The sequence below is a fragment of the Tupaia chinensis genome, unplaced genomic scaffold (genome assembly GCF_000334495.1).
Source record: "Tupaia chinensis unplaced genomic scaffold, TupChi_1.0 Scaffold000113_1, whole genome shotgun sequence".
NCBI classification, from domain to species: Eukaryota; Metazoa; Chordata; class Mammalia; order Scandentia; family Tupaiidae; genus Tupaia; species Tupaia belangeri.
The window spans coordinates 6886080-6914065 of NW_006159577.1; the positions used below are offsets into that span (position 1 = coordinate 6886080).

At 37.2% G+C, this 27986-nt stretch overlaps 1 protein-coding gene and 1 non-coding gene across 3 annotated transcripts in view; both read right to left on the reverse strand.

Annotated features, from left to right (window-relative positions):
* Nucleotides 1–27986, reverse strand: part of PLPP4 (phospholipid phosphatase 4) — a 153317-nt gene that overhangs the window by 34607 nt on the left and 90724 nt on the right. The window lies entirely within an intron of this gene.
* LOC114007000 (U6 spliceosomal RNA) lies at nucleotides 4414–4519 on the reverse strand. Its single transcript, XR_003548661.1, has one exon. It is a non-coding gene; the product is annotated as a U6 spliceosomal RNA (small nuclear RNA).

The window sequence follows — 27986 nt, forward strand, 5'->3', positions numbered from 1 at the left end:
TCCTGCTAACCACAAGATGGCTGCTGTGCCGCATCAACTGATGGTCAACTCTGCTTGCCAGAACTGCCTTCCGGAGACTGTATTCCATGGAGACTCACCTACAGTTGCGGAACTGCACGAGACCCACACTTGATCCAACCTTGAATGGAATCTATTTTCCCTATTGTTAAAAACTTTGGACTCCTGGCCCCTCTCCCTCTACTCGCAGGTATCGCATTTTCAATGACCCCTCTGGAGGATAGCTGTCTATAGCAGAGATAGAGTAATTGGGAGAGGGGGAAAGGGCTGAGGGTCAAACATAGGATAAAAAACATATTTATATGTATGAAAGTAGAAATGGAACAGTATTGGTGACGACATGCTTGATTAAGACACTATGTAGTTTATCCTAGATGGGAAACTACACTTGGTGTGTTGTGATGATACTCAGGGAATGAGTGTTAGGCAATATAATTTAATATAAAAAAAGTAATAAGCAGGAGGAAAAAAAAATGCACATTTGATGACTGAAGAGAGTTGTATGGACACAACTGGGGACTACTTTGTAGTGTGTGCATTCTACTCCCTGGGGTTTATGCCTAGGATCAGATTTGGATACATGTGTAAGGATACGTCAGCTGCGCTAGCTAGTGGACATATTTAGACAAATTGAGTTCATTGGTAGAACAATTGAATGGGGGGGGTGGAGGCCATTGAGGGTAATCATGGGTGTCAGGGACAATGGAGGAGGAAGATGGGACATGGCAGAGGGTGGGGATGGGGAATCTGGGATGGCAAAACAAAAGGCAAGGTATGCAGGACACAAAAATTGGGAAATCATTTGCTGAGAACATATATGTTGATGTGCTCGATTGAGCCAATGCACAGTGTATTTTGGATGGAAAATTCATATGTGTGTTGTGATGAGAAAAAAAATCTCCAATGACAACACAACTTGATTAGAGTAAGAAAAGAAGACTGCCCTTCAGAAAGAAATGGCAAGGAAACTTATCTGTCTCTTTCTTTGTGAAGAGATTTCATAACTACAAGCCAACTGTCATTGGCTTTTTGCTGTCTTGCTCATGTGTCTCGGATTATCTCCAAAGTGGAGAATTAATTTTGAGTGGTCCTACGTAGATAGTGCTCTCAGACAACTGGTAAAATTCATCTCTGGAGGAATTCTACTTCAATCCAAACACCAAAATATTCCCCAAAAGTAAAAGCCCAGAGTAAAAGTACTCAAACACAAAAGATTTGTGAGTAATAACCAGTAGGAAAAACAACGACTTTAGATATTGTAATTACAAGACAAGGGATATAAAATGACTATTTGTAATATATTTGAAGAAATGATAGCTGAGCTTAAAAATGCTGAGAACAGGGATTAGCAGGTGGTAGGGTAGTTGAAGCACTGGACTCCCACATGGCCGATGATACAGTCCTGGACCTGGCAGCTTGCTTTCTCACTTTCTCTCTCTCTATTGCTCTTCTCTCTCTGGTGAGTGCATGTGCCCTATCGCAAATTTAAAAATAGTAATAATAATAATAAATAAATTTAAATAAATATACTTTCTTTAAATGTGGAGAATATGCATTACAAAAGAATAGTAAAGTGGATTTTTAGAAAGACCAAAAGAAAATTTATAAATAAAAATACAGTAATTTAAAAACTCAACAGATAGAGACCAGCAGTTAGCATAATGGCTATGTCGCTGGAATCCCAAGTAGTCGACCACAGTGGCATCCTAGACCCGGTGGCTTAAAACTCATGCCGGGTGCATGTGCGTGCATGCCCAAGATCCCGAGAGGAGAATGGAGGAGAAGGGATTGCAGCGTGGCCATCCCCCCTGGAGGGTGATTTCTCGCTTTCTGTCTCTATGTCTCTCTGTGTCTGTCTGGCAAGAGCACGCGCCCTATAGCGAAAACCTCTCCAAAAAAAAAAAGAAAAGAAAGAAAAACTCAACAGATAGATTAAATAGCATGCGGGATAAAGCTAAATAGAAAATTTAATAAATTGAAAGATATTAATAGATTCAAATTGTATCCAGAATTCAGTTATAAGAAAAAAAAAGATATAAAAATTATGGGAAAAAAGGTGAAATAATGTAGACAAAATGATGAGAAGGTGTAACAAATGTTTCTGAGGTTCTAAATTAGAGGTAAAATGAGAGAGGGTGAAAACAAATGAGAAAAACTGGAAATTCAAAACACAGAGCACTTAGCAAACATGAAAAAAGGAAACTTAAAGGCTCTGTTTTAGGCAGAGGATGGAAAGGTTGAAATAGAAAAGGGGATGGTAAGCACAGATACTGACACACATGCAAGGTACGGTATGTACAGGTTGGTGGTTTGTTGAGAGGAAGAAGGAAGAGTCGGGCTAAAATTAAAACCTCAGCCAAAACTGCCAGGTTACGTTAGAAGGTATTGATCAGAGCTAAAGCACTTAATGTCCTTACATAGCTCAGAAAGAAAAAAAAGATATTAATTAACTGAGATTTGTTAACTATGTTCGCTAAACAGAAATTTGATTTCACTTTCAAACAAAAAGAAGGAAACAGAATCAGACATGAAATAGTACAAGAAAGGAGAAAAAAGTATATAAATAATGATGCAAATAAATTCTAATATATGAGGGATCATAAGAAATGTAACCGACATGAACTTCAGCTATTCATCCAAAATATGCACACATAAAACACAGGGCACGGGGAACCAGCAGTTAGCGTAATGGCTATGTCGCTGGACTCCCACGTAGTCGACTGTGGTTCGTGTCCCGGACCCGGTGGCTTAAAACTCACGCCGGGCGCGTGTGCGTGCGTGCCCAAGATCCCGAGAGGAGAATGGAGGAGAAGGGATTGTGGCGTGACCATCCCCCCTGGGGGGTGATTTCTCAAATTTTAACCAATGGAAAGCTGATACTAATGTTAGCTGGTTTTTATAATAAAAAGTAGTATTAGAGATGAAGATGGCCATAACTTATTTATAAAGGTACTATAAGGAATAATAGAAAGTATAATTTATTTATTTATTTTTCATTTTTTAGGTTTTTGTCATAGGATTTGTGCACTCACCAGAGAAAGAGAGTCAGAGGAAAAGTGAGAAATCACCTTCCAGGGAGGATGGGCATGCCACAATCCCCTTTCCTCCACTCTCCTCCCGGGATTTTGGTCACAAGCACACACACGCCTGGCATGAGTTTCAAGCTGAAAGATCTAGGACTTGAACTGCTGTAGGCCATGTAGGAGTTCACTGCTTTAACCACCATGCCACCTGCTGGCCCCTGGAAGATTGATAATTCTAAATCGTGTTTACATGTCACTTCAAAATATATGCATGAAAATGAACATGGGGACTGACTGATATAGTGGTGAAATGCAATGTTCTGCTAGGCTGACCCACATGAGAAGGTTCCAGGTTCATATCCAGAGGTTCCTTGAGTATTCTAGTACATGCATGCCCATGATCTAGGGTGCGCTAAAGCTGGGGATGGGCGGATCGTGGCATCAAGACCCTGTCGGGGGTGCTGTATCTCTCTCTCTCTCTCTTGTGAAATAAATAAACAAATGCTTTTAAAAGTGGACTGTATTACAAATTCCATAGAACTATTAACATCTACAATAATAGTGGGAAATTTTATGTATTTTTGTAATCAATAAACTAAAAATACACAGAAAGGGCCAGCTGGTGGCATGGTGGTTAAAACAGCTGGATCCCACATTGCTGATCTTACAATTCGAGTCCTAGACCTGGTGGTTTGGAAAACTCACTAAGCACCTGTGCATGCATGCCCCAAATCCCAAAAGGATGGAAGAATGGAGAAGGGATTATAGCATGACTATCTTTCCAGGGGTACATTTTTGGTCTCCATCTCTTTCTCTCTCTGTCATTGTCTCTCTCTCCAGTCAGCACACATGGTCTCTGGTAAATTAAAACAAAACAAAAAAATACACAGAAAATTTAGATAGGATATATAAGATTTGAATAGTAAAATTAGGTGCCAGCAGGTAGCATGGTGGTTGAGGTGCTGGACTCCCACATGGCCAGCCACGGTTCAAGTCCCAGACCTGGTGGTTTGCTTTCTCACTTTCTCTCCCTTCCTCCCTTTCTCTCTCACTCATCAAATCATAAAATAATAAAAAGTAAAATTAAATAAATAATTCTAAAAAAATGAGTAGTAAAATGATCAAGCACGGTCTAATAGACAGATAACAAGTTTGTGTCTGATAGTTTTAAGCTCATATACTTTTTAAGCCTGATGGAATATTTACAAAAACTGGTCCTATGTTAATCTTCACAGGTAGGCCAAGATCAAAAGACTGGCCATTTTTTGTATAGATCATATTATATGACCATAATGCAATTAAACTATAAATCATTTTTAATTTAATTTTTATTATCATAACTTTTTAGATTACATTTAATCACATATATCTTAAAAATATGGAATGCTTCATGAATTTACATGTCATCTTGTGCAGGGGCCATGCTACTCTTCTCTGTGTCATTCCAATTTTAGTATATGTGCTGCCGAAGTGAGCACAAACTATAAATCATTTTTAAAACACAACCAAAAAGATCTTATGTCTGGGAATTACTAAACAAAAAGCTTTTCTAAACAACTTGTGGGTCACAGAAGAACATAGGAAAATTAGAAAATATTCAGAAGTAAATTAAATAAAAATAATATGAACAGACTATATAAAATGTATGTTGTTAAAGCAACATTTAGAGAAAAATGTATAGCCTAAAGTGTTTGTTAGAAAAAGGAAAAAAAGACTAGCATTAGTGAGCTGCATTGAAGCTAACTTAATAAATTTAAAAAAGAAGAGCAGGATAAATTAAAAACTGAGAGAGAGAAGTAATAAAGATAACAGCAAAAATAAAAAGTAAAACAAACACTAAAGAAGCTCAAGCAAAAATTAGCTCTTTAAAAAGGCTGACAAAATAGAAAATTCTGACAAGATTAAACAAAAATATTTGAGAGCAGGCACACACATCTAAGCAAAAAAGAAATGAATAGAGGAGATACTAAATTGGAAACAAATGGGTATCATAAACTACACTGTCAATATATTTGAAAGTTCACCTGAAATGACTAAATCCTAAAATGACTAGAAATTAGTGAAATATCTCAAGGAAAAAATATTTTAAAACCCAAGAGTTTTATAACCTTAAGCATGTTGGTTCAGTCTTTTAAAATCTAGGACCCAATGTTTTATGCACATATCTACAAGACACCCCAAAAGGAAAGACATCATCTCATACAGACTCTTAACAGAGAATTAAAAATGAAGGCACATTCATTATGCAACTTATTAACTGTGATGTTTGACTCATACATTTTCCTATTTACGTTTGATCCATCAATCCATCAGTACTGAAATGTATATTTAGGCTTTCTCATGGATTCTGTAGATCTTATACTTCTCATTTTGCATTTTTGCCTTGTTTTGGTAGTAGTTATTACAAAACCAGGCAAATATGGTTCAAGGAATGAGAATTACTGACCAATATCACTTAAAACATATTAACAAAGCTCTTAAATATATTATCAATTTAAACTAGCACTGGGTAAAAGGGGAATATAAAAAGCAAGGTGAGTTAATTCCAGAAATTAAAACAAGTTTAATATTTTAAAAACTGATTGCTATAAATCACTATATTAATGTAACGAAGGTAAAACTACCACCTTGCTGTAGGCACAAAATTCAAACTTGATTCTTAGCAAATTAGAAATGTACAGAACCTAATGCTAAAAAATGTCTACCAAAAAGTCATACTTTATGGTAAAATGCTCTTCCCTGAAGAGCAGTAACAAGACATGGATGTTTGCTAACCTCACTTCTAGAACATGACATGAGAGGTCCTAGCCAGTGAAGCAAGATGAAAGAATCAAACAAAAGGCTTAAGAATTGGAAAGGGGGTCACTGCTTGGGAGGCTGGAAGATGCCTCAGGAAGCTCCGAATTAGTTCCCGGGCCAACCTGAACATACCAATATGGTTGTACATGCCTGATCTTAGGAGGCTAGGACAGGAGGAATGTGACACAGCAACATCCTAACAAAAATACTTATCTCTGTCTCTTCCTTTTTCCCTACCTCTTTTACTCTCTCATTCTGCAGCTCTCATTCATAAAAGGAAAAAAAATAAAAGAAAGTAAACAAATACTGTCATTATTTGCAGGGGTATGATTTTCTATGTAGAAACCCCAATAATCTATGAATAAGAGTTAGTTAGAGAGTTTAGCAAAATTTCTGCATAAAAAAATTCAATGTGTTGGGTTGGTCCCATGGCCTAGTGGTTAAGGAAGCTGGATCCCATGAGGCTGATCACACTGCTTAAATCCCAGCCCTGGCAATTTGAAAAACACACCAGGCATATGTGTGTGCTTTCCCAGAATGCTGATAGGATAGCGAAATGGAGAAGGGATTAGACAGTGACCACATCCCATTGGGGTGTGGTCTCAAGAAGTGATACTGGTCCGTAATTCTCATCTCCCTCTCCTTCTCTCTCTCTGTGTCTCTCAATTTTTCTCTGGCAAGTGCACACCCTCTGGCAATCTAAAAAAAAATCAATATATCAAAGTTATCTGCATTTCTGGACATCAGAAGATAATCAGCTAAAATATAATTTAAAAAATAAAATGTATAATAGCAATAAAAATAGAAAGTAACTAAGAATCTAATAAATAATATACAAAGCTTTCAAAGAGAAACATATAAACATTAGAAGACATTAAAACCTAAGTAAATAGATAAATATTCCATTTACATGGATAGGAAAATAACATTTCTCCAAAACTTGAATCACAGATTCAATAAAATTCTCACCAAAATTCTAATAAGAGGCTTAAGGGAACTTGACAAGATGATTTAAAAGACTGTGACTAGTAAAGACACTACTAAAATAACAAGGTAAGAAATGTTGTAGATGATCCTCTCCTCCCAGTCATACAAGGGTAAGCTCCCCTACATCCTTGACATTAGGTACTATGGGGACCAGCAGGTGGCGTGGTAGTTAAGGCACCGAATTCCCACATGGTTGACAGCAGTTCAAGTTCCGGACCATGAAAATCATGCCAGGCACATGTGTTTGAGGGCCCAAAATTCTCTTCCTTTTTCCCTACCTCTTTTACTCTCTCATTCTGCAGCTCTCATTCATAAAAGGAAAAAAAATAAAAGAAAGTAAACAAATACTGTCATTATTTGCAGGGGTATGATTTTCTATGTAGAAACCCCAATAATCTATGAATAAGAGTTAGTTAGAGAGTTTAGCAAAATTTCTGCATAAAAAAATTCAATGTGTTGGGTTGGTCCCATGGCCTAGTGGTTAAGGAAGCTGGATCCCATGAGGCTGATCACACTGCTTAAATCCCAGCCCTGGCAATTTGAAAAACACACCAGGCATATGTGTGTGCTTTCCCAGAATGCTGATAGGATAGCGAAATGGAGAAGGGATTAGACAGTGACCACATCCCATTGGGGTGTGGTCTCAAGAAGTGATACTGGTCCGTAATTCTCATCTCCCTCTCCTTCTCTCTCTCTGTGTCTCTCAATTTTTCTCTGGCAAGTGCACACCCTCTGGCAATCTAAAAAAAAATCAATATATCAAAGTTATCTGCATTTCTGGACATCAGAAGATAATCAGCTAAAATATAATTTAAAAAATAAAATGTATAATAGCAATAAAAATAGAAAGTAACTAAGAATCTAATAAATAATATACAAAGCTTTCAAAGAGAAACATATAAACATTAGAAGACATTAAAACCTAAGTAAATAGATAAATATTCCATTTACATGGATAGGAAAATAACATTTCTCCAAAACTTGAATCACAGATTCAATAAAATTCTCACCAAAATTCTAATAAGAGGCTTAAGGGAACTTGACAAGATGATTTAAAAGACTGTGACTAGTAAAGACACTACTAAAATAACAAGGTAAGAAATGTTGTAGATGATCCTCTCCTCCCAGTCATACAAGGGTAAGCTCCCCTACATCCTTGACATTAGGTACTATGGGGACCAGCAGGTGGCGTGGTAGTTAAGGCACCGAATTCCCACATGGTTGACAGCAGTTCAAGTTCCGGACCATGAAAATCATGCCAGGCACATGTGTTTGAGGGCCCAAAATTCCAGGAGGAGAATGAAGAAAAAGATATTGCAGTGCAGTCATCTCCTCCAGGGGTGATTTCTCACTTTCCCTGTCTCTTTCCAGCAAGTGCAAGTGCCAGTGCCCTATGGCAAAAACTTAGGAAAAAAGAAAAAGGAAAAAAAGAAATCAGGTGTGATCATATGACCAGCTCTGCTGATGAAATCTGAGTATAACTGACACATGTCAATTCTTAGAAGGAAGCATTAGGAGCCGATATGTGATTCTCCATGTTCCCTTCGATTCTGTGGAAGGATGTGCTGCCATACTAACCCAGCCTCTGCTTGTCTGGGCTTATGAGTAATTACAATTGTACATGCAGCAAGGGCTGGAGACAAACCCTTTGTTTTAGTTTTAAGCCACTTAATTTACATTCTAAGATAGCACAATCTATCCTGACAAACAGGGGGATTTGTCTTACTCAAAACTTATAAAATTTGTTATCTCAAAATTTATCTCAAAACTCAATATAAAGCTGTAATGATTAGGGCACTGTGACACTGGCACAGGATAAGCAAATAGACTCATTGATCTTAGAATACAGACAGTAGCCTGAATTAGATGAAAGACAGAGCCCAAGAAAAGGAGTCGTCTTTATAAGGACACCAGCTACGGTAGAGGTCATATTATAAGTCAGCGTAAATCAATAAATAGATACTTCTGGGAAAGGTGGTATCCATATTGAAAAAAAAATTTTTTTTCGGACTGCTACTGCATCCCATACCTAGAAATCAATTTCAGCTGTGTTATGAAACCAAAAGAGAAAGCAAAACTACAGAGCTTTTAGAAGATAACACAGCCTTTGAATTGAGAGTCATGCCATTAAAAAGATAACAAAAATATTGATCACAAAGGGTAAAAAATGGGTAAAACTGACTGCATTTAACACTGCAAACTTGGTTCATCCAAATACATAATGAATCCTGGATTAGATACTGGTTTGACCAAAGCTATAAAGTTTGGTGGTCAACTGGGGAAATCTGAAGATGGTTTACATGTCATGAGATAAAAATTTAATTGAATGGAAAGTCAGGGACTATTGACTAAGAATTAATTTTGATTATACACTCATACACATACATATGTGAAATCCAGTGGAATATGCACTAACGTACAAATGCTAGTGACCTTTGGGCAGTAGAAAGAGAAAGTTGATTGAAAAAAAAAATTTGCTTTCTGAGCCAGGCAATGACCGGTGGTTAAGATGGCTGGATCCCACATGGTCAACTGCACAGTTCAAGTCCTGGACCTGGTAGCTTGAAAAACATGCCAGATGCATGAGCTTGTGTGTCCAAAATCCCAAGAGGAGAATGGAGGTAAAGGAACTGCAGTATGGTTATTCCTCTTGAGATGCTTTCTCACTTTCCTTTTTTTCTTTCTCTCTCTGTCTCTAGCAAGTGTACACCCTTATAGAAATTTTTTTTAAGTTTGTTTTTTGTATATCTTAATTTTTTACAGTATACATGTACTGTTTCTTTAATAATAAAAGGATTATTTTAAAATATGTTTAAATAAATGAATAAAAATGAATACACAAATTGTGGAAAGCAAAAATAAATAAATAAAAACAATAAATTCAGAGGAGAAATGTTTGCTGCAAATATAATCAACATAACTAATATCCAGAATGCTTTTTAAAACAGATTAATTAATGAATAAAAAAAGCAGGCGCTCTAATTGAAAAATGGACATGAACAAGAATGTCATATAAAGAGAAATCCAAATTACATTAAACTTATGAAAAGATGGTCCAGTTTATTAGTCAACAGAAAAATAGATATCACTACCTTGCAGTAAGTGCACCACGAATTCATGGCAACACTATTCATAATAGGTCCAAACTGGAAAAGACCTAACTGTCCATGAACATTAGGATGAGTTTTTTCCATTGTGGCATAGCCATGCTTCAGAATTACCTATAGGGGGGCCAGCAAGTGGCATGGTGGTTAAAGGTGCTGGACTCCCATATGGCCAACCACGGTTCAAGTCTCGGATCTGGTGGCTTGCTTTCTCACTTCCTCTCTATCTGTCTGTCTCTCTCTGATCAAACTGTAAAATAATAATGATAATAATAATAATAAATAAAGTTAAATAAAATAATTCTTTAGAAAAGAATAAAAGAATTACCTATAGCAAAATGAATAAACTCCGTCTACCTAACTCAATAAAATAATCTCAAAACCAATGATAAGCCAAAGTAACAAATGACAAAAAATACATTCTATATGACACTTCACGTAAAATTCAAAATCAAAAAAATCTAAGCAAGAAAAGGCTTGAGAATACAAACATCCCTGTGTGTGAATGTGTGAAACTAGAAAAGCAACGATTTTTTAAATGTCAAGATAGAGTCAACAGGTAGCATAGTAATTAAGGTGCTGGATCTCACATGACTGACTGCATGGTTCAAGTCCTGGACCCAGTGACTTGAAAAACATACTGGGCACATGTGAATGCATGCCCTAAATCCTGAGAGGAGAATGGAGGAAAAGAGACTGCAATATGACCATCTCCCCAGGGAGGTGATATCTGACTTTTCCTCTCTCATTGTCTGGCAAGTGCACATGCTCTATCTATGAATAAACAAATTTTCAAGAATCAGTCACCAGGAAGGACTATGCAGGATTTTTAAGGGTACAGTTAAATTTTATTTCTTGATCTGAGTAGTAAATACATGAGTTTCTCTTTTCTAATATTATTTAACATTTATTATTTAAATGATATTTAAACAATATGCATATATTTTATCTGTGATTTTTGTATATATATTTCACTGTTAACTAATTCTCTCTGTTAAACCACTGCTGGATGCCAAGAAAATTATATAGTCCAGAAGCAAATGCAGAATTAGAGCCAATCACTGAACTATTCGCTCTGTAACAGGGACTATGTGGCCATTCATTTGCTTATCGGGCAAGTCAGACCACATTACAAAGGAGCAACAAGCTCAAGTCCCCCTGTCCTCATCTCCTTTCAGGTAAAGCCTTACCTGAAAAGGTTCCATGACCAAGGACACGCTCTACGCATGCCAGGGCTATGCATGCCAGATAGAGCCGCGCATCAATGACCATAAAATACTGTATTTGGTTTTCAGAGATGCTAACTATAATAATTATGGAGTCTTTACATTGTATTTTTGTGACGACAGGGATTTGGTTAACCAGAAAACAAAAGCAATGCCCCTCAAGAAAGAAACAACAAAGGAAGCCTACCGGAACATCACCTCATTATTCAAGTGCAATGAACTCCAACTAATATTTAATTACAAGAGGCATTTGGAGGCTCAGAGTAGAATAAGACATGGCATTCTCCTGAGGCACTTGATTGATTTCTCAGATTGCAAAATTCAAGCCACTGAGAATTTTGAAAACATTCATTTAGCAAGAGAGAGCCCAGGGAGCACTCAAGGCTTGTAATGGGAATAAATACAGAATAAATGAAACTGGCCAACATGCCTGTTACAGATCTTACATTAGACATATTTCAGGCTTTATTGCTATTTTATTTTTCTAATGTAACTATTTCTTAAGGGTGAAAAGACAGACTTCATCCCTCTTTTGCCTGTTCATTATGACACACACCTGAGAAAGTGCCATCATTTTTCTGATGTGTTGCATGATTTGCACAGGCTCAGAAAAACACTAAGCCAGGAACTGTATTATTTATTTTCACTGAAAATTATTAGCAATGAAATCTGCTCCACATACACGAAAACAAAGTAGGTCTGTTACAAAGTTTTTGCTAAAGAAACCAGCTCCGTGAATAATCAGTTTGAAAGGTTTTCACTGACTAAGACATTTGTACCTAAATATAAAATAGATGATGTTTATGCAAAGTACTATCTAAGCACCTGAGACTAAACCGCCAGCTTCTTTACTACTTACTAGCTCAGAGATCATGGTCAGGATTCTTAACCCTCTGTTTCTCACCTGCTAAATGAGATTAATAAGAATATCCATTTCATAGGGTCTTCTTGAGGTTTAAATAAAACAGCACAGGTATTGTAGAATATTTGTTGCATGCCTAACAAATAGTAAGTATACAATAAATGGTAGTTGTATTTATCATATATAATCAGTAGAAAGCCTCTACCTTAGTTTGATATACTCGAGAAACTAGGCCATTTCCATGTCCCTACTATTGCAAATGGTGAGATTGTACTTTGTGCTCATGTCCATGCCATTTGACATCCTGCCCATGAAATCTGAACACACCCTCCATCAACAAGCAGATACTAGACAAAGAGCTTAAATTAACTATAATTGTTTTACTCTCACTGTAATTCCTAACATGCAAAATAAGAAAAACATTAGAAAAATCAATAATAATGTTGACCATCTCTTAACTATAAGAGAGCTGACATCTCTAGGACTAGAAGAACTATCTCCTAGGACACTGAGACCTTCCTTAACATGATCAAAAATTACTTCCAGGAATCTTTGCAAAACAGAACAACAGGAAAGGTGTCAGAGCCTGATGACAGAAAAATATCCTGATTTATTTAAAAAGAAAAAGACATTTGGGCCCAGCCCATAGCCTGGTGGTTAAGGCAGCTGGATCCCACATGGCTAACTGAACGTGTTTGAGTACTGGGCTCAGTGGCTTGAAAAATATACAGGGCACATGTGCATGCATACCCAAAATCCCAAAAGGAGAGATAGAGGAGAAGGATTGTGGCATCACTGTGCCCTATTAGGGTGCTTTCTCACTCTCTCTGGCGAGCATATACACCCTGTTTAAAATGGAAAAGAAAAAGATTTTAAAAAGAAACTAGAATTCTGGAAATTAAAGACCAAAGTTTTTTATGACAGTCTCTGTGAATACAGAATGGGACATGCACTAAGTGATCCCTGATTCTCTCGCAAAGGCAGGGCGGGGAGAGGCAGTCCCACAAATTATAAGCCAGCAGTCTGAGAAAGCAATAGACCAGGGAGGTAATGATGCCTACAGTTTGGTACCTCACTACACAGAGCCAGGACCTCTCCTGGAAGAATTCCTCCTTTATTGTCTTTACTTCCTTACCAGACCAAGTTCTTGAGAACAGATGCTGTCTTATTCACCTTTGTATCCTCAACACTTAATTTAGTACCTGGCACCCTGGAGGCAATCAATAAATGTCTGTTGTGAATGAATGAGATGTCAAGCAACCTGCTCAAGGTCACAGCTGCTAAGTGATAGATACAAGACTCAGATTACATTCATTCACTCACTCATTCACAGAAAACAGGCAATAAGCTAAGCAGACCCCAATGCTTCCTGTCTACACCCAGCAAATCTTCCTTTACTAAGGTGTTTACCAAAGTCACACCTGAGAAGCTTAACAAAGGCTGAATAACAAAGGGCTATGTTGGAGTTTTAGAAGCTGACTGAATAACTAAATTAAAAAGTATCAATGCCAACTGCCCTGAGAACCTTCCTCTTGCTTCTGTTCAAAGTCTTTCTGGATGACTTGGGTAAAAGAAATTGAAAAGTGAGGTGCCAAGTAAGTTCCTTGTGATGTTGACAAGAAGTCAAAGTTCTTTTTATCTAAGCAATCTCACATACCCTGTGCATAATGCAAAGAAAATATAAATTATGATTCCAAAGCCGAAGAAGAAAGTCAATTTGGGGTCAGTTCACCATTTGGAGGTTCCTACAATACAGATCAATCATAGTACAAAGACAAGTATTTTCCAGTCTAACTATGACAGTGAATGCTCTTCCATGGAAAGAAAACTTTTCTCCCCTTTTCTTTTCTAGAGGCAAAAATAAGTGCTTCACTCTTTGGGGTGGGTTTGGTTTTGGTGTTTTTAGTTTCCTTCTCCCTCACAGGTATTTTTCTACTCTCTTCCAACCCTACTCCCCACATGTGCCACTCACTCTAACCTGACAGACTCTGGGAGATTATTAGCTTTTCTAAAGCTTCTCAAAGGTAAGTTTGTGGCAGGCAAAATGGACATATGATGCCACCAAAGGGGACAGACAGACTCATTGCTATGAACCTGGGTGGGAGGGGCTGGGGCCCGTAGGGGAAATGTTCAAGTCTGTCCACAACTCAGGCTACTGCTCTGGTCCTCTCAGACCTACCTCTCCATTTCTCTGTGATCCCACAGGAGACTCAGACACCCACAGGTATCTGGAGACTCCAGATACATGGAACTCAAGTTGCTATCAGAAATGGACAATCTTGTTGGCAGCAAAAGGTCACTTAGGGTGAATCTACTTAAAATGTGCAACAAGAAAGATTGAGATTCTTTGGGCAATTTTCTCCGTCTTTGTAGTGGATTTTTGTATGCCAGCAATTTTCTCTTCTACATCTGAGATTCTATTTTCTGTATGATCTAGTCTGCTTTTAATACTTTAAAGGGAGATTTTGACTTCCTGTATTATAGCCTTCACCTCTAACAGGTCCATTCCAATCTTTTTTAAAGTGTGTAATTCCTCTTTTAGATCTTGCAAGAATTTACTCACCTCTTGGAACTTGTCAGCTCCTTTCTCCTGCCTCTTCTGCAGTTCATTGTCTCTCTTCCCTTCCATCTCTGTTAGCTTCATCATTATAAATATTCTAAATTCTTTAGAAAATTGCCCCCAAAAATGAGAATAATATACAAGAACTACTAGATACTATCAAATGTCCAAACATCCAGATAATTGGTATTCCAGAAGGTAAAGAGACTCATAAGGGCATTGATAATCTATTCCATGACATCCTGCAAGTAAACTTTCCAAACCTAGAAAGGCACTCAAAGATCCAGTCCCAAGAAATACAAAGGACCCCAAATAGAATCAACCCAAGAAGATCTTCTCCAAGACACATTATAGCCAGACTGACCAAAACCACAGGCAAAGACAAGATACTAAGATTGGCAAGAGAAAAATGGCAAGTTACCTACAAAGGATATTCCATTAGGCTAACAGCAGACCTCTCATCGTAAACAATGCGAGCGAGGAAAGAATGGGAAAATATAATCAAAGTGTTAAGGGAAAAGCAATTTCAGCCAAGAATACTGTGCCTGGCAAGATTATCCTTCATATGGAAAGAGAAGACAAGAGCATTCTTAGATAAACAAAACCTGAAAGAATTTACCAACACCAGACCAGAACTCCAAGAAGTTCTCAAGGGAGTGCTATACCAGGAAAATTAAATACAGACACACAGAAATAAGAGTTCAAAAACTAAGAAAATGGACAACTTAATCATAGGGACAAGTCTGGAGTTGAATATTATATCCCAGAATTTAATCAGGAAGATCGAACCACAGCAGATATAGATTAAGTACATGAGACTGAACCGATGAAATAGCAAAGTTCCTTATTATTTCTTTGATTTATTAAAGTTAAAACTGCTTTTCTTGAAATTCCAGATGACCTTTCTATTGAAAGTAGTTGTGCGTGCATGCCCAAGATCCCGAGCGGAGAATGAAAGAGAAGAGATTGCAACGTGGCCATCCCCCTGGGCAGTGATTTCTCGCTTTCTGTCTCTCTATCTCTCTCTGTCTGTCTGGCAAGTGCACGTGCCCTATAGCAAAAAAAAAAAAAAAAAAAATCAAAAAAAAAAAAAACCCCTCCAAAAAAAGAAATTGTGTGATCAATAAAATGTGGGGGGAAAAGGAATGGTAAACAACTGTAGACACCAGACATACTGGGGGAGGAGGGTGGAAAAGGGCAGAGGGTCAGAAATGGAAAATTATTGACAATAACATGCACAATAAAGCCACTATGCAGTATTTTCTGGATGTGAAATCACATTTTATATGCTGTGACGATGCTTAGGGAATGAATGTAAATTAATTAATTTAAAAAGTTTCAAAGAAAAATCTCATGGAAATACATGTAATGGGAAAACTACGTATCAATTTCAAAAAGTTTTTTGTTCCAAAATAAATTCATATTTTAATTGTAAAATAAATAAAGATTGAGATTCTACCTTGAAGAATTAAACTAAACTTTATGAAAATAAACTTATTGTACTTTATATTTAACCTAACATGGGCTATAAATGCAGCTAAACTAATTTTTAAAGCAAAGAGTATATCATGTTTTTATTACTTTTTATATCATTTAAAAAATCAAAATTGGCAACAGCATAATATCTTTTTCCTCAAAATCACCTACAGTATTATTTTTTTAACAGAAATATTAAGTGACTTAGTAATTTTAACTATATCTTATAATCTGTTGATATTTATTTTTAAATTTTATTATTATTTTATTTGCTGCAAGGCACAAGCACTCACTAGAGAGATACAGGAAGGGAGAGAGAGGGAAAGTGAAAAAGCAAGCCGCCATGTCCAGGACTCCAACCAGAATTGGCCATGTGGAAGTTCAGTGCCCAAACCACCACTATTACCTGCCAACCCCAATCCACTGATATTTAACTTGGTCTCATCTGAAACAGCTCACTGCCCTCTTCTTAGGGAATCTGTCCCTTTTTAATTGTTAATCAGTCTAACTGATGGATCCTCATTTGTCAGTGGGTTCATCTGTAATTCCAGCAGTTCTGCAACATTGCTTTTATCAACTTCATAAAATCCTGGGTCTTTCTCAAGATATGCAGTTGTACTTTGTCATCAACTGGTAATGTGTTTGCAATGTGATGTTTGTTGTCTTAATATATTAGGGCTGCTATAACAAAATATTATCAACTAGGTAGATTATAAACAACCAAAATTTAGTTTTTGCAGTTTCTAGAGACTGAGAAATCCAAGATCAAGGCAGATCTGATGTTAGAGGAGACCTGTTTCCTAGTTCCAAGATGGTACCTTCTTTCTAGATCCTCACATGGTGGAAGATGCAAGGTAGCTCTCTGGAATCTGTTTTATAAGGACACTGATCTCATTCAAGAGGGCTCTGCCCTGGTGATCTAACCAACTCCCAAGGGCCCACCTCCTAAAACTATCACATTGGTGATTAAGTTTCAGCATATGAATTTTAAAGGGAAACATCGAGACTATAGCAATTGTCATAGTCAGTGAAAACTGAGCAAGGATGAGGCTCCCATTGGATATGGCAGGATTAGATGTTTGAAAAGTTTAATTTTAAAGGTGATCAATTCATTTTTTTCCCATTGCATGCAGATTTTGGTGTTCCCATGCAATTTCCTAACTGTAAAGAATCAGAAAAATCAGATAATAATAGCGTAGATGTTGAGAACGCTAATGTCCATCTCGAGCAGTGTGAGTGCTTTCTACACTGTATCAATCAGGAGAAGAGATTTGAGCAGCAGAGTCCCAGCTTCCTTTCTTGCAGCTTTCAAAGACCTTTCTTTTCCTGCATCAATTCCATCAGCTCCAGTCTTGTCCCTCAGCTCTTTGAAGAGATTTGTAAATCAGCATAGCCGATACGCCTTTCCAATCACTCATGGAAGTCTACAGCTTTGGGGAAATGAACTCAGGGCTTCTGTTTTGCAGTGCCAAAGTAGGTCATAGATTCAGTAAAGTTCAATTAAAAAAAAAAAAAAGGAGCGTCAAAGCCACTTGTCAAGTCCATCAAAATGATCCATCTGGTCCACGAGCTAGACTGCTTCCCTGGGAGTGAACACAAAGTTATGTGCAGGTGGGACACAGGGAATATGCACATTGAATTTAAACAAGGTTCCTGAGACTTTACAAGACACTTTTTTTTTCGTTTCTTTCTTATTTCTCATTTTTTTAACACATTTTTTTCTTTATTTACATTCATTCACTGTACATCATTATAGCATACAAAATGAGATTTTTCCATTGAGAATACACTGTATATTGGCTCAGTCAAGCACATCAACATATGTGTTATTGTCAACAAATCATTTTCCATTTATTGTTTTCTGTATATTTTGCCTTTTTTCCCGTCTTACTGTGTCTGGTATCTATTGTTGCTTTCTATGCCTCCCCCATTTTATTGTTTTACTAAATATCTTAATAAACCTAAATATTTTCAATAGCAAGCACAGCTGATATGTACATATCCGTGAACACAAGTCTGACTTTAGGCATAAACAAACCTTAGTGAATAGAATGAACATACTATAAAGTAGCACCTAACTAGGGCTATATAGCTTAACTGCAGTCATCAAATAGGTATTTCTAATGCCTTTTGTTTTCTTCTGAAATTTTTTTTTATTAATTTACATTCATTCCCTGAGCATCATCACAACATTCTAAATGTGGTTTCCCATCTAGAATATACTCTTCTGAAAATTTTTTTTATTAATTTACATTCATTCCCTGAGCATCATCACAACATTCTAAATGTGGTTTCCCATCTAGAATATACTGCATAGTGGCTTAATAATGCATGTTATCATCCATAATATTCCATTTCTACTTTCATATATATGTTTTTTACCCCATGTCTAGCCCTCTGCCCTATTCCACTCTCTTATTACACTATCTCTGCTGTCTACAGTTGTCTTCAATCCCTTTTCCCCCAACATTTCGTTGGTCACACAATATCATAAGTAATCTAACTACTTTCAATAGCAAGATCAGCCGATGGTTTCAAGAAAAGCAGTTTTGAACTGGTAAGGATATTTCTTTGAAACTTAAAGCCTAGAAACAGGTTAGTATTCTGTTCAAATAGTCGGAACATGAATCTATTGATAGCTGAAGACAGGACAAAAGTCCTTAAAACCAGACAACAAAGCTTAGAAGAAAAGCAGCAATATTTTAGTCAAGTCGTAGAATACTGTTTCATCAGTTCAGTCTCATGTACTTAATCTTTCTTCTGTATCTGTTGAGGTTCGATGTTCCAGATTGAAATCTGGGATGTAATACTCAACTCCAGCTTTTGGCCCTACAATTAAGTTGCCCATTTTCTTAGTTTCTGAACTCTTATTTCTGTGTGTCTGCATTTAATTTTACTGACATAGCACTCCCTTAAGAACTTCTTGGAGATCCGGTCTGGTGCTGGTAAATTCTTTCAGGTTTTGTTTATCTGGGAAAGTTCGTGTCTTTTCTTCCCAAATGAACGATAACCTTGCTGGGTACAGAATTCTCGGTTGAAATTGCTTTTCCCTTAATACTTTGAATACATTTTCCCATTCTCTCCTCGCTCTCATTGTTTCCGATGAGAGGTCTGCCGTTAGTCTGATGGGATACCCTTTGTAGGTAACTTGCCTTTTTTCTCTTGCCAGTCTTAGTATCTTGTCTTTGTCTGTGGTTTTGGTCAATCTGGCTATAATGTGTCTTGGAGAAGATCTTCTTGGGTTGATTCTATTTGGGGTCCTCTGTATTTCTTGGGACTGAATCTTTGAGTGCCTCTCCAGGTTTGGAAAATTTTCTTGTAAGATTTCATGGAATAGATTATCAATGCCCTTATGAGTCTCTTCACCTTCTGGGATGCCTATTATCCGGATGTTTGGACGTTTGATGGTATCTAGTACTTCTCGCATATTATTCTCAAATTTTTGGGCCATTTTCTCAGTCTTCATGGTGGATTTTTCTAGGCCAGTCATTTTCTCCTCTACATCTGAGATTCTATTTTCTGTATGATCTAGTCTGCTTTTAATACTTTCAAGGGAGATTTTGACTTCTTGTATTATAGCCTTCATCTCTAACAGTTCCATCTGATTCTTTTGTAAAGTGTGAAATTCCTCTTTTAGATCTTGCATGAATTTCCTTACCTCCTGGAACTCTTCAACTCCTTTCTCCTTCCTCTTCAGCAGTTCCTTGTCTCTCTTCTCTTCCATCTCTGTTAGCTTTGCCATTATGAATGTTCTGAATTCTTTATCAGACATTTCCATGATTTCCATTGAACTGTGTGTGGATAAAGAGAAGCTATCCTTTTCCCTTGTGGGAGAGGTATTTTCCTGCTTCCCCATATTTCTTGTGGTCCTGCAGCGATTTCTAGTCATCTGGTGGATGATCGGTTTCTTCCCAAACTTGGAAGTTCAATCATGTGAGTTTTGGATGCTGGAGGCCCAGTTATCAGTGGGACATCTTCCTTTCTCCCCAAATGGCTAGATCACAGGAGCCATGGAGCTGTCTGTCTCTTGAAGAAGGGCTGTTCTCTTTTCTTTTCTTTTTTTTTTTTTTGATGGCCAACACATAGAATAAGGATGGATCATGTCAAAGCCTTGGAATCAATTCAAATTCCAACTTTCTACCAAGATAGGGGATGGTGATTTATCGCTTTGATTTCAGTTTCATTGTTTCATCCACTAGATAAAGAAACTGCAATTCAGAGAAAGGTCATCTAACTACAGGCAGCCAAGTGCCCGAGTTTAAAGAAAGCTGTTTGGTTCCCTATGATAACATAAGTTTTTTGTCAGTGAGTAAGAATCTGGTCCACCAGGATTTAGAAAAACTTACAGACTTCACACATACATACACTTTAACACAGTACACAGTCCCCATCATCATCACCACCTGGAATTAGATAGCTGAGAGTTTTATTGGGTTGTCAGGAAAGTAATGACATATTTTTGCTTAGGAAAACATAGAAAACCCACATCATGACTTTTCCAACAACCCAATATTTCACTACAAAGTGTGTGTTCAACAAATGCTGATTCCGTTCCTGCAGAGTATCCCGCCAGGTTTGATGCTCAGTTCTGGCTGACGGAGACAGAGATTTGTTTTTTGACTTTGTGGAATTTAGGTATAGATATAATTACAAGCTATAAAAAGTATTAGAAAAGAAATAAATAGGCTTTTGAAAGAGAGAATGGCTGATAAGAGGAGGGGAGGTCCCCCTTAATGTAAATTTGAACTATGAGCAGGAGCTTGCTATGCAAACAGCATTAAGAGTATCCATGGTGGGGACCAGCAATGGGGGCCTTTAAAGAGGAACTGGATACACTTATGGGGAAGCCAGATCAGTGTGGCTGGAGCAGAGTACAACAGGCGAGAAGGCCACAGCATCAGGCAGGATATCAAATTTACAGGGCCTGTTGGGACATAATAAGTCATCTGAATTTTATTCCAAGAGTCAGATTTTTATCCTAAGCATTTTAAACAGTAGCAGAAAATTAATTGGTTACTGTGTAAATGACTGGGAGATGAGAAAAAGTGGAAACAGGAAGACTGGATAAAAGCCTATGGGTAGGAATCACTGTATCACTGGGCAACGACTGATCTCAGGCTGCCCTGTTATTTTACATTGTCATTTTTCTATACCACTTACATTATAATTCACAATTTGCTTGTTTTTCAGGTTAACAATACAGACTATGTGAAAACCTTCATCATTAGCAGGCTGTTTTCAAATGTCTCTGAGATTCTTTAATATGTAGATAGTGTCTGAAAATTTTTGCCTTTGATCTTTTTTTATTTTAATGATAGAGGTCATATGTGTGTACATGAGAAAGAGAAACACGGAGACAGAAAGAGAGAATGCGTCCTCAACAGGGTCTCATCATGACCCGACACTCTTACTTCAGCCCTCTAGCCCCTCAGGATCTTGAGCACCCATGTGCATGCCCTGCATGTTTTCAGGCCAACCCAGGGATCCAAACTTGTGGTCAGCCACATGACTGGGCCAGAATTCACATATATCTACATACTCACACACGTGTGTGTGTATATATATATTTAAACAGATAAAATTTATTTAAAGTAAAATGGTAGATTCTTTTTTAAAATTCATTCATTCATTTCTTCAGTAAGAGGAAGACATAGAGAGGAAAGGACAGAGAAAGAGAGACTCAGAGAGACAAGCACTTCCAACAGGGTCTTTCCATTGTGATCCACCCCCACTCTCAAACAACCTATATCCAAGATGCACACACACATGCCCAGCACGCTCAGGGACAATTCAGACCCAAATCCAGAACTTTTCCCGAGTGCATAAATTCCTGAAAAACACACACTCATGTAAACAAGACCACAGTAAAGATACCAAACATTCCCATCATCCCAGAATGTTTTGTTAGAGCACTTTTAAGTCTGTCTTTCCTACTGCGTGCACCACTGCTCCACTCAGGGTTTCTACTCCGTAGACAAGTTTTAACGATTCTTGGACTTCATATAAACAGAGTATCACACAATGTACTCTCTTGTGTCTGGTTTCCTTGTCTCAGTATAATGTTTCTGAAGTTCATTCACGCTCCTATATGCATCAGTAGTTTGCTCCTTTTATTTGTCACCCATTCTCCCATTGATAAATGATTACATTGTCTCTTGTTTGGGCTTACTAGGAACAAAACCACTACTAATATTTTGTACAAGTCCTTATGTGAACATACATATTTTTTTCTCTTGGGTATATAACTAGGAATAGATCTGCTAGGCAGGAAGATAAACATATGATTGATTTTGATAAGAAACTGACAACCAACTTACAAAGTGGTTATACTAATTTATACATCCACTAGCAATATATGAGTTCCACTTGAATTCACACCCATTAATGCTAGGTATTTTTTTTTTAATTTAACTACCTATTCTAATGATTGTAAAGTGGCATCTCATTATCGGTTTAATTTGAATTTCCCTAGTGAATAATAATGAAGCACTTTACCATGTGCTTACTGACTGCATATATCTCTTTCTTATGCAGTCTCCATTTAAGTATTTTGCCTACATTGTTTTGTCTTTGTATTGCTAATCAGTAGAAATTCTTTATATATCATGACTATGAATACATAAGCTTTTTGTGAGATACATGAATTACAAACATTCTCTTTCAATCTGTGACTTGCCTTTTGATTTTCATAATGATGGATTTTGAAAAGCAGAAATTTTTAATTAGAGGGAAATTCAAGTTATTTTTTATTCTTGGTGTCATTGTCTTCCTTCTAAGAAATCTTTGCTTATCCCTAAGTACCAAACATATTCTTCTATATTATCTTCTAGATGACTTATAGATTTAACTTTTAGTATGTAATTCACTATGAATTAATTTTTACATGTGGTATACGCTATGAGTCATGGTTAATTTTTTATACAAATATACGGGTTTTTCTAATGCTATTGAGTTTAATCCATCCTTTCACCAGTTATCTACCTTGACATCTTTCCTGAAAATAAATTCACCATAGATGTGAGACTATTTCATGACACTATTCCATTACATTGACCTATTATAAATCCTTAATCTATTGTTATAGCTTTATGAGAACTCTTAAAATTTGGTATTGTCAGTATTTCAAATTTAGCCTTCTTTCTCAAAATTGTTTGGCTACTCAAGGCTCTATGAAGATGACAGTAGGTATTTCAGACATACCTTTGCAAAATGAGGAAGTTCCATTCTATTCCTAATAATGAAAGATTTTATCACGAATGGACACTTCTGTTTTTATACCTGTTGAAATGAATCTATAATTTTTTCTTTATTGTGTTAATGTGGCCAATTAAAATAATTGACTTTCAAATTTTAAATCAATTTTGTATAAGTTTTAACTCTTTTTAATGTATTGTTGAACTCAACTTGCTAATTTAAGAATTCTTTACCTGTGTTTATGAAAACTGTTGGCCTATAATTTTCTTCCATACAATGTCTTTGTCAGATTTTGCTGTCAGGGTAATTTTATAACTTTATTTATGTAGACTTACAGAACCATTTGGGAAATGTTTCCTCTGCCTCTATTTTTTTTTTAGAAATTTTGTGTAAAATTGATATTACTTCCATTAACATTTGATGGAAGAATTCCAGTGAAGCCATCTGGGCCTGACATTTTCTTTCTGTAAAGGCTTTTAATTACAAATTAAATATCCACTTCATTTTGATCCACTTTGGTGAGCAGTGGTTTGCAAGAAATTCAACCATTTGACTTATATTATTGGATTTGTTGGCATAACATTGTTCACAGTAGTCTCTTATTGTCCTTTTAGTATATTTAGGATCTTTATGAATATCTCTTTTACTCTCCTGATATTGGTAATTTCTCTTTATTTTTTCTTGATAAGTCTTACTAAGAGTTTATTAATTTTATTAATGTTAAAAGCAATAATTAGGGCAAATCTAGTATCAGTGAAGCCCTCAGAATCTATCCCTCTCTTTAGAATCAGATGTCTTTTACCTGAAACTTTTGGAATGCCAAACAATTGTCTTCTAAATCAATGGCCCAAATCTAACACCAATTATCTTTTTCCACATGTATTTATTATCCTTAAGAATTTCAATAAAACATGATCAATACAAATTAGCATATTTTGAAAGTTCAATGATATAATACTCACAATAATATTATGCACAATAATATTATGAAATATTATATCCATTTCAAAGATAAGAGGACCAAAGCTTTGAGAAGTTATGCAATGATGAGCTATTTTAGATTCACACTTATGTCTTTTTGATTCTAGTACCAATGAGGAATCTCAGAAATTTGTGGAAAAATAGAATTAACCTACAAGCTTATTTTGGTACAAAAAATGTTGACATCTATGAACAGTTTTCCCACGATACACACTGTCCAAGAACTTTTTGAAGATCCTCTGTATGAACTGTATGAACTTTTCACTCAACCATGAAGTTTCCATGACCAAATAATTGAGAATCCTATCACTAACACTCAGGCAACCCACCTTTGAAAAGGTACTGTACCTCCTGAAACTGGTCTAAATGCAGATGAAAAAAAATATATGATCAGAAAAGATATCCCCAATCTTTTCATGTAGCTAAAAAAAATAGTTAACATTGTACTGAATAAAGCAGTATTATTCATGGAAACTACAGAAAGCAACCTCTTTGGTCAAGTCTAGATGAAGGTTATTCTTCTCTGTCCTCCTGAAAATCAATCACTTTTCTATTGGATTTCTTCTCCAAATTACTGTTTATTTAAAAAAAAATACAATTTTCAACTTTCACTTTAAAACTGTTTTTGCTGCATATTAGAAATGTCACTTGTAAGCTTAATACATTAGAATACATTGTATTTGATCAAAAATCATGCCATTTCTGTTTATTTAGTAATAGTTCCTCATAGGGTTATGTTTTACCCTCTAATTTCTAGACATGTATTTAAAAAAGATGTATTTCTTATCAGTTAAGAAATATTAGGTTTTAAACATTTATTTCAGGACTTGTTCTTATTAAGTGCCTTCTTTTAGAAAAAGAAGAAAAATAACTGTCCTTTCCATTATCTATGTTTATCATTATCAATGGTTAAAAACAAAAAGTCCACTGTTTAGGGACATCTATTTTAGGAAGAAAGAATATGTTTCTAGTGTCCCTGATCTCTAGCAAAATGCTGATGTACACGTTATACTTATTCCTCGTGAATCTTTATTCATTTCACCTGTTAATCTAAAGCATATAGTAACTTATTCAGTGCTAAAACCAATTACAGAATGATGCCTTTTATTCTTCTTTACATTCAAATTTACAGAGGGCAACAATTCCTTACGAATTCTTTAGCATTATCCTTATAACCACTCTGTAATGGAAACAAGATAGATGAGGTAAGATGCAAACGTGGATCTTGATAATCATCAAAGACTTCTAGGAAGACTTGGGAGCATGAGTCCAGCCTTCACAGACAGGCAGGTAGGATGTGGATTCATTTTCTCAACATTTTCCACAGCACACAAGGTAGACTATAGAGAAGGACTAGGAGGTCACTGCCTAGGGAGAAGAAAGCATAAGCCATAGACTGGGCCTGAGACTGGAAAGATATGAAGATAAGCCCATTGGTCAGAGGGGCACACATTGGAGATGAGAGGAACATATTTTCCTTAAAGGAAACAGGAAAGGAAACTCAAATTGTTTTACGTGTGATTTGACAAAAATCTCCAGATTAGAATTCCTGGATGAATTACCAAATAAGCTGGGGAGTGACTGAGTGACCCAGATCCCTAGGTTTTTGAGGTTGGTGTTAAAGAGGAGAGCTTAGGGCTTCTGGTGCCACCGTGGGTGAGGGAATCAAAAAGAAAGAGCATACAGTTGGGTTTGGGAGGCAGGCAAGGTACAGATATAGGTTAATTTTAAAAAAAATTTTGGATGGATTTAAATGAAAATAACAAAGATAGTCAAGAATTCATCTAGTCCTCCTTTCAGGGGCAATGCCACTTTCAGGGCAGAGTGTGGGAAAGATAACACCCCAGCCAAGGACCCATTTATGCCCAACTTGGATAGTAGAAGACAATAACTAAAGTCCACCTATCCTCCCTTCCACAGCAGGTGCACCATTAAGAATTCCCAAAATGCTTAAGGGATACAGAGAAAAGGAGCAGAAGCCAAAGCCTTCTTCTAGACCAATGGCAAGAGGGGGAAAAAATGAGCAGAGTCCAGAAGAATATGATCAGGGCAATGAAAAGAAACGTGTTCATGGGTAATGACAGAATATCTTACTCATTCCCCCAAAGACATGAGCCAATGCTCAGCCTCCAAAGTATGATGCAGTGGATAAATATCGGTAATGAGCAGAAAGCATTCACCCATTAAATTGCTCTCCTAATGAAGAGGAAGCCTCAGGCCATCATCTAGAGTTCCCTGAAGGAATAGAACATGGTAAGAACAAAGGGACGTGGAATTGGACAAGTGGCAGGTTTGGCTAAATGGTAGGCTGTCTATGGCTTACCTTCCTGGGTCTGCCATAGTGCCATGCAGGCATGCTGGCAGTCTGTAAATGTCCTCACCTTCAGAGAGCTGTGGGTGGTCCCCAGAACTCTGAACAGTGATGCCTTCTCAATATAGAAATGGTACCATTAATCCAGGACCTACCACTCTCAGTCCAAGAAAACCTTACCCCTTACCCTTCTCCTTTGTTTCTGGGGATGGACTTCCCCAGCAAATGTTTGGGCAGAGATGGGCTGAGCAGCAGTCCTATTCCCTGACTGACATTGTGTCCCTGACCATCTTCACATAAGCTACACAAATCTTCAAACCAATGACCTCTACTGCTAGTCTTATCTGGAAGTTAGTTTCCCCAGGTTTTCTGGCTTCCATCTATGTGGGAGTTCAACAATTACTTCTTTCTGCTATTCACTGAACTTCTACTGCATGCAAAGTGCTGGCCTGGGACCAGAGGAGACAGGAAGATAGGCAATCAAGGCTGCTCTCCAGGGTTGTGGACGAGAAGGAAGGAGATTTGCATTCCAACTCCCATTGTGTGGCTGGTGTGAAGGAAAGAATGAGGGCTGGGAGAGGACAGTCCTGTCTGTGTGTGGGGAAGGCCTTTTTTTTTTTTTTGAGAGGTTTTTGCTATAGGGCACGTGTGCTCACTGGAAAGACAAAGAGAAACAGAGAGACAGAAAGCGAGAAATCACCCCTCCCCCCCAGGGGGATGGCCACGCCATAATCCCTTCTCCTCCATTCTCGTCTCAGGATCTTGGGCACGCACACACACGCACCTGGCATGAGTTTAAGCCACCAGGTCTGGGCTCTAACCGCAGTTGACTACATGGGAGTCCAGCGACATAGCCACTATGCTAACTGCTGGTCCCTGTGGGGAAGGGCTTTTGAGGAGTGGGTATGAACTGGGTATTAAATGAGGGTCTTTCTTGACCAGGGCTCTGTGTCAGGGATAAACAGGGTAGGGAGTTGATTTAGCAGCAGGGATGGGTGGCTTGCTCATGGTGGGTCCAGGAGGATATGGAGATAGGGCTACACAATCTTTATTTTAGTTTAACTTAAGATTCCTGAGTCAGGGAAGATGACATATCCCCCAAGGGCTCAAGCAAAATCTCTGAGAATTTACTATTAACAAAATAAAACAAAAGAAAAAAACAATTATTGACAAAGATGTTGAATATGTGCTGTTGGTGGGAATGTTCAGAAGTGTGGACCCTGGGACCAGGCAGTAGTGCAGTAATAATGCAAGTGGATGTATCAAATGTCCTGGATTTGCATCCCAGGCCCTCCCTGAGTACGCTGGACATGTGTGTGTGCCCATGTGCCCATGATCCAAGCCAGCTGAGACTAGAGGTGCACTGTAGCTTCAAGAGGTCCTTTGTTGGAGATTCCCATCTCTCTGTCTCTCTCTGATATACATATATATATATATATATATAT